Here is an 11,127-nt window from a genome sequence, read left to right as displayed (position 1 = left end):
AATGCAGTTATAGACTGACCATAAAGGAAAACGTTCCCATGTCACTGGAACGTGTCATCCATAACTTTAGAAATAGATCATGTTTTCAGTTTTTAATTTACTCTCAATCCATTTTCTGAACCAGTTGCAGGAACGAATCGGCTGATGAGTGGAAGCACCGACTTTCATATTCATACTTCATTTGTGCTTTTGGACTGTGGGAGGAAACCTGGGGACTCCTGACAGAAAGATCATCACGTGGTTGTAAATGATGGAGTTTTCCTGGATGATATATGGAACAAATGTAGTTTATTTATCATTAAAACTGTAATTACCTCCAATACAAATTGCATAAGGACGCTGTTGACAATAATCAGTGTAAAATCATCTTCCCTTACTTACACAAGTTTTCAAATCAAACATGTTACCAAAACCGGCTCCGTTCGGACGCAGACGGCAAACCAAGTTTATCCGTGCGCACGCTGCGCACTTTGTTTAGCGGCGGTTTGCGCGTCGTCTGGCTGCATTGGAGCACATCTGGGGGGAGCGGGGCATCACGGGGGAGGACTGCGGGGCGGGGCCGGGGCCGGGGCCGGGCGGGTGTTGGATTTCACAGCCACAGAACGTGACTGACTGCGATGGTTCTCTGCGCCGCGGAGGAGCCCAACTTGTGAGAGCGACTCGGCCGCCGCTTGCCTTCGGTTCGCCCGCAGAGGAGAGGCGAGGCCCGGGGGCGAGAGTTCCTCCCAGAGACACTCCGGCCTGGAGCTCCGAGAGCGGCCGGAAAACTTTGAGGGAGAGAGGGGGAGAGACTCGCGCCTGCCGCGGAGAGTCCAGCTGCGCACGGCGGAGCGTCCAGCGGGCAGCCCGGTGACGGTCCGCGGGGAGCGCGCGGCAGGAGGAGGAGTCAACAGGTCCCAGGTAGCAGCGCACGCCTCCGGACACTTGACAGCTTGTCAGCACCTGTCAGCACGCGCTTCACGTGGAGGTATTCCACCGCCATGTTTTCTAAGTTTGCAGCCGCTTTAGCCTCCGGGTGTCCGCGGGGCTAGCGGGGAGCTAACCGGCGGCGGGGAGACATTCCGGGCGCGTCTCCGCTCTGACAGCCCGCCCGGACCCCCGGTGACCGTGTCGCGGTGCTGGGTGTTTGGACGCGTGTGTGTGTGTGCAGAAATATGTGCACGTTTCCCCTCTTTGATGCCTCCCTCTGTATTGTTGATAAACTTGATCGCGTGCACGTTTCAGAGCGCGTCGGACGGACGCGCGCCGCGCGCGCAGCAGCGGCCACCGCTTGCATTCCTCCGCTGCGTAAACTTGATGACCCGAGACAAACACGCCGCTTTTCTTCCGGCGCGAGAAAAAGCAGTTAAAGAAACGCAGCCCTAAGGTAGCGCAGGCCTGAAGGATAACTCCCTCAATTTGTTCACAGCCCTGATTATCTCCTGTCAAGATAATGTGGCGATTTAAGGCGTCTGCGTCTCTTCAAATTAAATGTCGGCAGTGTTACGACATTCTAGCCTGCAGCGGGAAACTCAAGTGTTATCTTGTAAATTGTTGTCTTGTAAAACCACAGATTACTGTGCTTATTACCCTCTGAAGGCTGAAACAAGGTGTTTCCTTTTGCCCAAGTAGTCCTCCACTGCTTGCACTCATTTATTCATTCATTCATTCACTCGTTCATTCATGCTCCAGATTTGTCTTTTTGTGAGACTTTATGAATGTTTATGAGGAGGTTATTAATCCTCTGTTCCTCAGCTCTCCTTGATGCAGGTTGCTTGAACTTGCAGACTTGTTTTTGTGTGAAAGGAAGTTGGCAACCTTTCCTGTGACATTCAGAGATGCACCAGGAGAAGTTCACACCACCGTTTTATAAAAGTTTCGCGTTTACACAGTAACGTTCTGAAAACTTTCCGCTCGTAGTGGTTCTAGTATTTAACCACAGACGTGCAGCAGAGACAAACACACTAAACATCGACAACGGGAGGTCAGAGGACCAAGCTGGATTGCTATTATGGTGACTGTCAAAATAAAACCCAGGAGGATATGGACTGAGCGTCATGACACCACGGAGGAGCTTTCAGTTATTGTCTATCTACTCGCATGTGCAGAAGAACTACTTCCTCTGCCGTGGTTCGATGCGTAGCAGCGCTCCTGTTGTCTGCACGGTGACGGATCCTGAGCGTTTTCAAGTTTTCAAAGTTGCATTTTCCTTGGCTGAGCATCGTTGCAATGTGAACGGACGCTCAAAACGGCGAAGCCCCTGGCTGCGGCGTTGATGAGCACAACGTGCCCCAATGTGGGCGGAGTCAACATTGACGTGGGCTGGGTTTGTGGGAGACGTGCTTGGGCAGCGTGTGGCGTTAAGGCCGACTCATCCTCCATCAGAACAAGAAGAAAGGTCGGCACTCCAGGGTCCTGCTCAACAGAATGACGTCATTTTAATCATGTTCAGCTTGTAGCGTCGCTGCTGTGTGAGCCCCGCAGCTCGTTATCACGTCAGAGGGCGGAGTTACGTGATGCACCTCCACGTATCACTCAAAGCTGTCAGCGACGAAGCGGCGTTTTAACTTTTCAACTGCAGCTTATTTCTCACCTCCAGTGTTTTCAGAAAAACATTTCTCTAAACTGTTTCAGTAATAAAAAAGAAAGTTTGTGTCTGAGCCGCCATGTTGGTCTGGTTTGAACTGTAGGAGCTGAGTGATGCCTTCAGGTGCATCACGTAACTCCGCCCTCCTCATACAGTAGCGAGGTTACAAGCTAAACAAGATTAAAATATGACCGGTGGTCATTAGTCATGAGCGGCACCGACAGACTTCAGCCCGGATGGTTGGGACAGGCCAAACCGTTTCCTTCGTCCACACGGAGCCGGACGAAGGAAATGACGTCATTTTGTTTGGCAGCATCCTGCAGTGCTGAACTTTCTTCTTGTTCTGATGGAGGAGGAATCGGCCTTTAGTTTCTCTGTTTCACTCTCCTCAAACGTTTGACTCCACCCACATTCCTAAAGGTTTGCTCCGCTCCGCAGTCGGGGCTTATTGGCAAAATGCCACAGAAGTTTTGTGTTTTCACGTCTAATCGTTGTGGTGTAATGGACCATTATTGAACTATTGTCACTTGAAGTGTGTTATTGATGAAGGGAAGGACTTGTCAAACATGCAGTACATCTGCGGAGGTGTGACTCTGCTGTCTGAGGGTTTTCCCGCCTCATCACCTCCTTTCTTTCTGTGATTCACAGCTGAAATTCTCCTCGTAGCATAATTGGACAATTTCAGGCGAGACGCTGTTTTCCTGCTTTACACCTGTTTGATGTAAATGTTTTTAATCCGCTCTCTTCGGGCGGCAGCCGCGCCGCCACCGTGTCTAAAAATAAAGTCACAGATCAGATGTGAGGTTATCTGACAGGAGCGCTTCCTGTTTTACCTGCCAGCCTTTGGAAATGGTTTTTCTCTGCACTGCGTTGTCGAGCGGGTCTGGAGTTTGATTGGACAACAGAACCTTCACATGTCCGGGTTTCAACGCGGCACTAAAGCATCATCAGGGCGGCGTGGAGACGCTGCCCCGCCCCCTGCCCCGCCCCCCCCGCCGCCGGGCTCTCTGCTTCTGTCTGAAGCTTGTGAAAGACGCTGTTCAACGTGTGTTGTTTTTCTTTTTTGTATTCTAATGACGGCTTTGCTTATCCAGCGTGGAGCAAATGAACTTAGCAGATGAGTGAGGATGTGATACTGGAGGTTGTTTGGAGTTTACATATTCATATTCATTTCTGTGTGACTGCGCCACTGTGGAATAGATACAGAAAACTAGATGGTATGCATGTTTATTCTCTATTGAAAGTTGAGATTTTGACTCACGCAATATGCTTTTCATTTAATCGTATTCAGCAAGTGCTACGTAAGGAAATTTAGTTTTATAGAATAGTTGGACAAGGTTTCCACCTCGTGCTGTTGTGTACTGATGAAAATGGAAAAAGCTTCCATTCTTAAAAAATAGAACTTGATGCATATATAAAATATATATATAAATGCAAATAATCTGACCGTCCTCCAGGACTCAGGTTGAGAAACTCAGTTGTAGATCATATGTGGAGGTAATTTGTTTTTCAGATGAACATTCCTGCAGAGTTAGACACAGCGAGCTTATCAGTCCATCGCTGGCGATGGATCGTTGAAGAAAAACCCCAGCAGTTGTTCTGGTCAGACGCTGAGCGGCTTTTATTATTGATAAGCATCTGGCTTGATAGAGAACAGATTGTTTTAAATGACGGGCTCCAATTGCAAGCTTAATATTAACAAAAAAATGGTTGTAATTATCTCATACCACATCATCCATTATTTAATGGAGGATTTTAGGGGCTCATTTGCTCTTTTCATCGACTCTGCGGCTCCAGGTGGACGAAGCAGGACAGGAAACCGACAGAATGAGGAAACTGTCTTCAGTCGCACGACGACTTGGTTCAAAGTATAATAACGTTTAAACCAGCGATGCAGCGAGACCCGTTTAGTACAAGTACTGACCTGCATAGCATGTGCTGGTACGGTGCAGTACGGTATGGTGCAGTACGGTATGGTGCAGTGCAGTACGGTATGGTGCGGTATGATATGGTGCGGTACGGTATGGTGCGGTATGATATGGTGCGGTACGGTATGGTGTGGTACGGTGCAGTACGGTATGGTGTGGTGTGGTACAGTGTGGTATGGTATGGTGTGGTACGGTTTGGTACGGTACGGTAGGGTGCTGCGCGGTACGGTGTGGTATGGTACTGGTTTTTGTGTATTTTCACTGTCAAAACTTGTGAATAGTACTGAAAGTACTTTACCGTAACCATTTTATTTTCCCCTCCGTTGAGGCTCCCAGCACATCGGAACGGTTCCATAAGGAGGAACTACAACGCAGCCATCTGCTGATTGGTCGTGTCCATTGTCACGCTCATCAAGCTCACAATATTTAAGTATCTAATCTGTCTGTGTCTGTGTCTGTGTCTGTCTCTGTCTCTGTCTCTGTCTCTGTCTCTGTCTCTGTCTCTGTCTGTGGCTGCTTAAAAACACTGGTATGTGATGTCATTACGGCGCCTGACACAACCCCGCCTACATTTTAACGAAACTCTCTGTGGTGGAACCAGGGCAAAGATTTGGGTCTGGGCTGGGTTTACCGTACCGTACCGTACCGTACCGTACCGTACCGTACTGACCAGTGGACACAAGGCTTTAGATAGCAAGTATGAGTACAAGCATAATGCTTTAAAGTTTAATTTATACTCCATACACAAATTATACACGAAGGCTATGTGTTGCCGTGAACCACCTCCAGCAGCATCTGTGACAAAGCTGCACACGCCTCCAGCCTTCCAGAACTTTCATGATCGATCTGCAGAACATGAACTTTACTTTCCTCATTCTCATTTTACTTTTAAAGAATCTCCAAACCGCAGACATCGCTCATGCTCTCTTGGGTAGCTGTGGGTAACGTTGCTGATTCAAAATGTCACAAAATACTGACCAGATTGTATCAGAGATTACTCCATGCAGTATCAGCCCTGATACTGGTATCGGTATCGGTATCGGTGCATCTCTAGTTTAAACCTTTGGAATGAAATGATCTCTTCGCTCAATTTGCTCCGACATTAGTGTCATGTTTTATTCTACAACCCTCATACATACAAGGATATAAATGTGATAACTTAATAACATAATAAATCCAAGTGTATAATATCCAACCATGTGCTGTACTGCTTTATCCAGTTTATGAACCCAGGCTTCTGGAGGGTCCAGCGAGAAGGTTTCCAGTCCGAAGCAGGACTGACACTGAGAGATCACCACTCACATCCACAACACCAGTTGGCCTGGATCTGTGTTTTTGGACTGTGAGAGGAAGCCGGAGTACATTGAGAAAAACCTGCACTCACACGTGGAGAACATGCAAACTCTTAAGAGAAAGGCCTAAAGCTGGACCGGAGCCCCGGCTGTGCTTTTCTTCATTTTAACTCTGGAGTCTTCAGATGTGCTTTAACCCTTCAAAATGGAGACGTTTCTCACCTTCCTCCTCCTCATGAAGGATCATAAATTCCTAATAAGAAATATCAACTATGTTGATGTGGCCACAGGACTTCTTTGGTTTATCGCCAGTCCAAAAGAGGAGACTTAGTTTGTTTCAGCGACACGGTGAAATATTAGACGGTGTTTTAAGTAGAGCAATGAGTTTAGGCCCCGTTTGCAGGTTTCAAATGAAAATACAACGTTTATGACAACGTTCTGAATTTGACACCTGTTTCCACAGAAACATCAGAAACACTGAAAACGATGTAGTTGGCGTACCAGGTCATGAGTTGGTGCTGTTGGTAGTTTTTTTACTGAAAACACACACACACACACACACACACACACACACACACACACACACACACACACACACACACACACACACACACACACACACACACACACACACACACACACACACACACACACACACACACACACACACACAAACAACCAAGTTGGATTGTTATTATGGTGACTGTCAAAATAAAACTACCAAGTTGGATTGTTATTATGGTGACAGTCAAAATAAAACTACCAAGGAGAATATGGACTGGGAGTCATAACACCACGGAAGCCGCCGTCTTTGTTATTGTCTAATCTACTGAGCATGTGCAGAAGAACTATTTACTGTGGCCGTGGTGAGCAGCAGCAGCAGCAGCAGCAGCAGCAGCAGCAGCAGCAGCAGCAGCAGCAGCAGCAGCAGCAGCAGCAGCAGCAGAGCAGTAGCAGTACTAGAAGCAGCAGCGTTTCTGAAATGTTTAGTTTTCAATTTTTTCTTGAGAACGTTGTCATGGAAATGGGGCCCTAAATACATATTTTACTATTTAATAGTAAAAAGGAAACATTTGAAAAGAAATTAACTTGGTTAAAATGGAGCTTTTGACCCATCGTTCTCTGTAGACGGTGCGTCAGACTCACCGGTCAGTCCTGGTCTGCAGACTTACTGGTCGGTCCTGGTCTGCAGACTCACCGGTCAGTCCTGGTGTGCAGACTGACCTCCATGGCGGCCTGCGGCCTGCTGCCATGTGGTTGAGGGTCCCAGCGGATTGTCTGGCGGTGGCGGAGCTCTGACTGATCAGACTGGCTCCTCACAGCAGCAGGTCTCTACTGAACAGGGAACACTTGTACCCGACCCACTCGCTGCCTCTTCACTTCTTTTGGTTTTGTTTCTGGAGGAGGAAATACTTGAGGTGAAAAAAAAAAGACATTGCAGAATTATAGTTTGACTCACTGCGAAGAAAACAGCAGCGAGAGCAGGATCTTTAAATGTTGATTCACAACTTGTGCTGCCAAAAAGAGAAGTTTGGTTTATTAGCAACAGAAAAAAGCCGAGTGTGATCTTAGTTCCAGTGGAACCAGGCAGTGTAGATTTACCCCAATAAAAGCCGGCTTGGCCCGATCAGAGGATCCGACAGGCTGAGGAGAACTAAATGGGGATATTGCAGTGGTTTTGCTGTAGTGCCCAGTGACGTAGTCATTGCCTTTGGGACTGGGGCGAGTGTGGGAAAAGGAGGAGAGTAGAAGGGTGGGAGCCGATGTCAGGAGAGGGGAGCCGAAGCGGAGTGGGATTTTTATTTTTATTTCTTTTGCAGCGGGAGTGAAGCGGCTCTGATGTCGGGATGTAGGAGCTCCACTCATGTTGGCCGGCGGCAGTTAGACAGACCTGCTTTGGCATACTGATTCACTTTCTGCTGCTTCCCTCACAGCAAACTGGGCCTGCCAGTCACGTGACACCCCCCCCCCCCCCCCCCCCCCCCCATTCCTCTTTTTATGGCTTTGATGGTATTAAATAATCTTTACGTGTCAGAGTGCACAGCTCCCAGTGTTCATGTTGGGAGAGCCAGAGAGCAATTAGGTCAGAGTGGTAGAATAACTTGGTTTCATCCCAGCCTTAAAGCGGCAGGGTACCTCAGTTCAGCTTGCGTTTTATATTCACCTCAAACCTTCAGAGTGAGATTTTCAAAGAGGTCCAAGGCCAGTGGAGTTATCAAAGCTCTCCGAGCCAAACTTTGTGTCTCTCTGTTGTAGACTCTTGTAATAAAATGTCCCAGAATGGATCATCGGTTGGGATATTTTCGGTTCTTCACGATGTTAATTTGCCCGAAGAATCAGGCCACGTTTGTCTCTTTTTTTTTCCTAATGAGGCTGAGCTAAAGACCCATATAACCTATTATCCAGGTTATTGATTTGGAATGTATTTCAAGCAGCAGATTGTTGATAGTCCTTGAAACTATCGATGTGTTTTGCAGAGATGTAGCGCTGCTTTTCGAGTCGTAGAGATCACACCGAACAATAATGAGTTGAAAGGCTGTTTGAAGTGTCTGCCTGATATCATCTCACATGATCTGCTCTGTGAAGTTTCCCACAGCCGGCTGTCCCATGTTTGAGATTGCATTACCACCAATTGGCATGTGAACACTCTGGCCCATGTCGGGCCGTTTCATTGCCCCCGTCACAGACTTTCATACTATTTTCCACAGTCATTTTGTACCTTGGCTATTTGCAAAGCGCCTCTGCCCAGTCGGACAGTCCCCCGGCGTGACGGCTGACATTTCCAGTGAAAGAGCGCCATTGTTGCGCCTTAATCTCCCTCCGCCCTCCTCTCCATAAAACAATGGTATCAATTGCCTCCACTGAGTACATCCACAGCGCTGAGTGAGAGACGGGCTGGCCGGTCGGTTGGCGAGGCTGCCAGCCGGTCACCTCGTCATTCCCGCCCAGAGATTCTCTTTCAGACGGCTGCGCTCATATTATCTCTCCGGCAGGACGACCAGCTCCTGACTGCTGCTGCACTGCCACCTTGTAAATGCACAAATAATTGCTGGTGTATATATTTATCTTCCCATTGAGACAAGCGATGGCTTCGATGCCCACCCCACCTCCCACCCCCCCTCCATCCTCCTCCCTTCTTAATGAAGATTCTTCATCTATCTTCCTTCATTTTCCCCTGGACACTGCCATTAACGTTGACAGATGATGTGTTCTTTTACTGAGACTGTGATCCTCAGCGTACTGTCACTGGAAATTGGATTCCCACACCCCACCTCCTTTTTTTTTTTTGCTCCTTGCCATTTCTCCTCTACTCTCCATCCTTGGTCTTCCTGTTGCTGCGTCTGCACTGAGGGACATGCTGTTAATGTTCCTCTTAGAGCTGCACTGTACAGCCCAGCTGCCAAGTCTAGCCTCTGCTGCCACCGGCCCGACAGCCAGCTCCATAGCACTGCCACTTACACAGACGTCTGACAGGCCAGTCTGCCCTTCAATGCTCCCCGATAACTGAAGTACTCCTCTGAGCCCAGCCGACGCCTGTCAGTCTGTCAGAATGCAGGAGTTTTATTTGACTTTTTCTTCAGACGCATCGCATGTTTGACAATTCATACAAAGAGCAAAGTGAAGTTTACATAGACGAGTGCAACCTTCACCAAGAACACATTTAAAAGCTCATATTCTGCAACATCCACTTCCTAAAGGTTCTCCAGCAGTACTAATCGTCCCCATACCTGGACTGATGCCCCAGAAGTGAAGACAGTCTGTCCTCTCTCTCCCTGGCTTGTTTCAGGTTTTAAAAAGTGTGTTGCTCCAACCATCCAATCAGAAATCAAGCCCTATATAGTGTCATCAGGGGTTTTGCCAATCCCATGTGTGTGCAGTTTCATTACCTAAATAAACATCAGCGCCAACTTGTGGCCTGGCCTGCTAACTACATCGTTTTCAAAACTTTTCCATGTGAACGCGAAACTTTTCAGAAATGAAAACGTAAAACTGATCAAATGTAGCCTAAAGGGTAAAATATTGGTCTATTTAGAATTGAAATAAAAATGAGGCCATTTTAAAAAAAACCTGAAAGAAAACAAACAATATATCTGCAGTCGTCAGGCTGGCCAACACTGGAGTGAGTCCCGGCAGGATACTGAGCTGGATGGTTATTGTCCCAACGACTTGAGGAAGGAAGCCACCAGCCAGTCCAGCAGAACAGCATAAACACAGCATGTGGGACGGTTCCATTTCCATATAATCCACTTGGTTTGACTGCGGAGGCACATGGCAGGAACGTGGCTGGCGCCTTCAACAGGAATGACCACATTTGTATTACTGGGTTTGTGGGCACAATTACTACACCGCAGAGTCCAAATTACACTCACTTTTACAAACATTTACAAATAAACAGAGTAGCAGAGGCCACTGTGACTGACTGTGAACTTAATACTGAGGAGGTATTTGTCGGCCGCCATGCTCCACATCAGAACCAGTCACCTCTTCCTGAGTACGACTCTGGACAGCTGTGGTGTCGGCTGTAAGGAACACAACATGTGGGTCTGCTCTGCGGCTCCAAACCTCCAAACCAAAAGCATTTTGACGCTGCTCTCAGTGGAACAGGTCGTCTCCTGCTGCGTGGGCGGACCAGGCCGTTGACGGAGTATCATCCAGCTGCTGCGGCTGCAGCTGCTTGCACATTAGCTGAAGTTGCTGGGCCACATTTATCAGAGTGAGGAGAACGCCACGGCGGAGAGATAATGGTCCTGAACAAAGAGGGTACCACTGCTGGCCTGAACACCTCGCTCTGTGTCTGAATGGCTGGGCTCAGAGCCTCGTTATCATGCTGCTCCGCTTCTTTGTCCAAGTGAGTGTCGTTAGTGAGCTGCTGCTGCTTCACGTCTCCGCCGGCTGTCATCGCCGAGCCGTCGCACCAAATCATGTGGGGCTGAAGCGTTGCAGCACCGAGGCTCTTGGTTGACTTGATTTTTGTGTTTGCAGCTGGATAAATAAGACATACATGCAGAAAACAACGCCACAGATTAAAGAAAGAAATGATTAGTTACTGGTGCAGCTTTATTGATGCTCGTTATTCTTCCACATCTTGTAGAGACAAAAGCTCTGATAGTTACTACAGGGTTAGGTTAACCCAGGATCTAAGAAAGAACCCAGCACAGAACACAGGCTTGTGGTTGAGAATGATACACAGTCACCCAGCGAGACGCCATCAATAACAGCGAATCCTCTGATTGGTTTTGTACTTCATTTCGTGTCAACACCATTTCCATTTTTCTTGGCTTTTTGTGTCGCAGTAATAATTCTGTAATATGGCGCACCAGGCAGCATATGGCTGCCATTT

At 47.9% G+C, this 11,127-nt stretch overlaps 1 protein-coding gene across 1 annotated transcript in view; it reads left to right on the top strand.

Annotated features, from left to right (window-relative positions):
- Window positions 1-591: 591 nt before the first annotated feature.
- raraa (retinoic acid receptor, alpha a) overlaps window positions 592-11,127 on the top strand; it is a 154,692-nt gene continuing 144,156 nt past the window's right edge. Inside the window, exon 1 of the mRNA XM_080463119.1 lies at window positions 592-900. The gene's annotated coding sequence lies outside the window, so the exon portion shown is untranslated. The remainder of the gene's footprint in view (window positions 901-11,127) is intronic.

The sequence above is a fragment of the Lipophrys pholis genome (assembly GCF_963383615.2).
Source record: "Lipophrys pholis genome assembly, chromosome: 1".
NCBI classification, from domain to species: domain Eukaryota; kingdom Metazoa; phylum Chordata; class Actinopteri; order Blenniiformes; family Blenniidae; genus Lipophrys; species Lipophrys pholis.
The sequence above is the reverse complement of the archived record's forward strand: the minus strand, read 5'-3'. Positions and strand labels throughout refer to the sequence as shown.